The sequence below is a fragment of the Vanellus vanellus genome, assembly GCF_965231255.1.
Source record: "Vanellus vanellus genome assembly, chromosome: 5".
Classification (NCBI taxonomy): Eukaryota; Metazoa; Chordata; class Aves; order Charadriiformes; family Charadriidae; genus Vanellus; species Vanellus vanellus.
In genome coordinates, this window is record NC_138910.1 from 11,044,441 (window position 1) to 11,048,968 (window position 4,528).

Genomic DNA, 4,528 nt, shown 5'->3' on the forward strand with positions numbered 1-4,528 from the left:
CACGGCTCTTTATCTAAATAATTCCTAGTTATTAATAACTTTTATAGTTGATACGTGGGACTGAATGGCGTGTGCTTTTTCAGTGAGGATAAACCATTCAATCACGTAAAGCCTTGCCTAAGAGATGTTGCTAGATGAATCATTTAGGTTGATTGAGGGCTGTGTAAGTGATATATTAAAGATGTGCCAAGCAGCATTCCTTGATGGGGAAAATTATGTGTTTTCTGGCAGATTCATAAGCTAAGGAATTCATCTGTGGGTTGTTAAGGAGATTATTGTCTGGTATGTGTATATATATATGGGAATGGGAATACCAGTCAGTCCAGTTTAATAGATATCCAAAATAATCTGGTTTTGCTGAAATGAAACTGTCAGTACGGGCTGATGCTGGGTAAACTTTTGACTCATCAAATCAAATTGATTCATTCTGTAATTTTTATGCCAAGGAAGAACGTTGTCTGTGGGCTTCAGAGACTGGAGCTGGGTGGGACACGACAGGCAGAGCTGACTGTGTGAACATAGTTCCCCTTTATGTCAAGAATATCGCCTGTTAGGACCACTGAAAGAAAGGCTAAATATTTCTATAACTATAACTAAGTTTAGGATCAAGAGAAAAGTGGAATAGTCATTGCACCCAGTTCAATTCCTCTTATTTTGATCCATACATTAAAAAAATCCCAACAACAACCCCTTTTCATTTAAGGTGATCCAAGCTGGGACCTAAAAACAACTAACCCCCAAGGAGGAAAAATTCTTTCAGGAATGTGTCCATCTGGACTGGCGGGGCTGGGGATAGGGTCTGGCCGGGGGTGACATCCAACCTCACACTGCCACCAAAACAGCAGCTTCCCGAGGGAAGCACAAGACACCTCAACTGGTGGCATTTTGCCATCCACCAACACGCACATAAAGGGCAGCTGAAAGGAGAAAAAGCATGATCAGAGAATATATTTTGCAACATATAAATATTTTTAAATCTTTTTTTTTTTTCTTTTCACTTCGCTGGAAATTGAGTGTGTCCCTCTGCCTCTTGCACGCCCACACTTTCTCCTTTCAGCTGAATTCTTTCATTTTCTATGTGTTCAGTATGGTCTCAGTTTGGATTTCCATTCAGTTCTTCAGGCTCTATTTTAAAAACTACTTGTTTCAGTTTATGCAAATCTGTATCTCTGATTCTGAATTTCACGTTTAAAACATTAAGACAGTGCTGAAAATAGTGGTGTGCTGAGCTTCACGTTACCACTTTGCTCAGCGATCTAACATCACGCCACTTTCAAAGCAGAGTTGATTTATTGTCTTGTGATCTCTTTTGCAGAATTTCCTTGTTTATAGTTTTTACTTTTCCATGCCTTCATAGTGTACTGTAATTTTATCATCCTCCAGCGAAGGATTTAAAATCACTGCTTAGTTTCTGTCCTGTATCCTCCATCCAAGGGCACACGGCACTTGTCTGCAAGCATCCTCCTACCAGTTGCAAAAGGAGGGTAACCCCCATCATCGGCGTGTTTCTCCCTAATATTCTGCCTCCCTGTTTTACTCTGCTTCTGCCCGCTGTGCCCAGGCTGCAGCCGGTGACCGGAGGGGCTCTCCTCTGCTCTTGCTCAGAGTGCGTTGTTCTCCCCGGAGATGAGAGAGACAATAATTAATATTATTAACCATGTGTGATGGACAAACCCAGCTTAGGAAGAGCCCAGAGAGCTTGCAGATGGGGAGCTTATGGTCTCATCAATCAGCTGAATAAGCAAATGAGAGAGGCAGGCTCTTAAGCCCATTTACTCCGTGACTCGGTACTCCGCAGTAGGCAAGTACTTTGGCTGTCTCTCTGTGTGCTTTATAAGGTTATTGTAGCCATTATATATCTCACCTTCACATTACCCATTGTGGCTTGGAGAGGTTTTGAAAGTGAACTTCAAAGAAAGCTTAGAGTTGCTTAATGCTTCGGTGGAAACTTTAATAGCCAGTAGCTTGTGCGAGGTTTAATCCGCAGGGAAGCAGGCTGCGTTCGGCTCCCAGACCAGGCTGCAGACCTCTCACCTTGCGCCAGGAGGGTGGGCACGGTTTGATACTGCTCCAACAGAAAAACAAATCCTGGTGTGGATGCAGCCACAGCCACTGAAGGGAAATTTTTCTGGTTTATACCATGGAGGGGACGCAAAGTGCAGATAACAACATTAGGTCCGTCTGTCTGCAGTCTGTCTGCACAGAGGGCTCTGCCGGCTGGAGGTGGACAAGCCTTAGGTGACAGGTGTTTCTTTATGGTGATATAAGTATAAACGTACTGATTAAAGGCTTCATCTTTGAAAGGCTATGACTATCTGAACGGCTTCCCAAGTGATACTTGGTGCTTTTCCAGCACCACAAGGATGACGATGCTGAGAATCTCTCCCCACACCTTTCTTGCTAGCAGAACGTAACCCAAAGGGCAATCAAGTGCAATTAAACATATCAAACTGCCCGGCATTTGCCTGGGTAAAGAAACTAGTTGTACACTCCCAGCTAGCCTCCAAAAAGCCTCTGCTGATCTAAGGAGCTTGAAGTCCTCAGCTGGCTGAACCAGATAATATCTTTCAGCTACTTGTTGGGAGCACGCATTCCTTGGGAAAGCTATGATAAACCCGGCACTTAACAAGGCTCACAAACCAACTAAACAGCTGTGGGAGACATTTGGTGCGTTCGACAGTAAAGACAGGAATGCTTTGAAGACCGGGCTTGTAAGGCAGAGCTCTGTCAACTAGCTCCGGAGCAGCCCGGCGAGCGGCCGAGGCGTATGGAGCAAGCTCAGCCTTTACGACTCCGCAGCCCCGCGAGTCCCCTCCCGGCCGGCGTGCCCGTGATTTATCCACCCCACACCCCCGGGCTGCTTTGCTGTTCTCGCTCCCTGCATTTTCCAGGGCTCTGTTTCACATTAACTCATCAGCAGGTTGCAAAGTCAGCGTGCCCAGGGAGAAGCTTTTTAAGAGAAACCCTGCAGATCGTCATCTCTTTGCCACAGAAGGATGAGGGAGGGAGGAGGACGTCTCTTGCTCCTTCTAGCCATCAGCTCCTCCATCAAGAGGATGTGAATAGTCTTCTCTCCTTGATACACAAGGAAGAAGCACAAAAGAGAAGGGGAGTCTGGGCTAGTCAAAGTCACCGATGGCTTTATGTATTTATAAATCGATTCTGTTATTCAGACAGTGCTGAAGAGCACTGGAGAAAATGTAGCTGTGGGGTACCAGGCATCTACCTGGATCTGTCATAGACAGAGTGTGCAGCAATACACAATTTTATTTTATTTTTTTTACAAGACACAATATTATACTACCTTCCCTCAAAGAACAAGCACTGAAACTGTTTTATCTTAACAAAGGGCAGGAAGATGCTGGGTTCCCACCCATGTTCCCGCCTTGCCAGGTTTCCATCTCTGCTGCTGGGAGGTGCTGAGCATTTTCTGTGCCCACAGCCACAGGGCACGTGCCGGGAACCTTGCAGCATCTGACCTAGGAGTGGAGAGGTTGGGCTCAGGTTATCCTCCTGCAGACGCTCTCAGAGGCTGAAAAACATCCAAGCCTTTCAGAAAAATGTCTGGGTTTCTCTGAACTGTTACACCTAAAAGGAGATCTTTCACTATCACCTCATTACAGTTGATGGATTAATTCACTGAGCAGATTGGTAGTCAGTGGGGTTTAGGAATACCTGTTTTTTTCCGAAGACCAGTGACTACTCACAGCACTAACTGAGGAACCGCAAATGGCTACATCTTTTTTTGTCTGCAAAATACACGTTCAGTAAAGCTCACAGATCGCCTCTGAGACCCTTTCCTGCAAAAGCAGCAAAGGACAAGGTCCTGGCCAGCTGTGTAACACTCTGGGAAATGTTTAGCGATATTTTGAGTTTTCCTGATACATATTTAGGTATCAGAACCACAGATTTCATCTTTCCAGAAAGAAAGATTTAAGCAACATCACCAAAAAAAACAGCCCAAACCCAACAAAACAAACCCAAACACAACAAAACTTTGCTCCTTTATCCAGGACTTCTTCCATATCTTTCAGTGCCTGTCTAGAAGAACAGGCAGAGCGCACGCTTATGTATCTGTTTGCAATGAAGGTCTAGTCAGGGCCTGAGGTGGGTCCACTCTGAAGCCACCGATGGCCAAGTGTCCCTAAAGCCCTGGGGAGCGGGGGGGGGGCGGCGAGGCTGCGCGGCTCGCAGGCAGTCCGGCACCGCACCACAAGGTGGGGATGCTACAATGCGGAATGGCAGGCGGCTCCGGGCAGGGCTAATTACATTCACCTCCGGATGATACGAAGCTTCTAATAGCCAAAATCCAAGCCGTCACTTCGTCACTTAGCCCCGTGTATCTTGCTCCACACCCCGGGAAGTTACCTTACATCGTATCTCCTGCATAATCGCAGCCACAAAGGACTTAGAAAATGTTGGTGTAAGTGCAGTTTGGTCCTTGGGGGCTCAGAGCTTTTTCTGTCACCTGAAGAAGCAGCGCCGAGGCTGCTGCTGGGGGCTGGGGTGAGCCAGCAAGGCTCAGGGG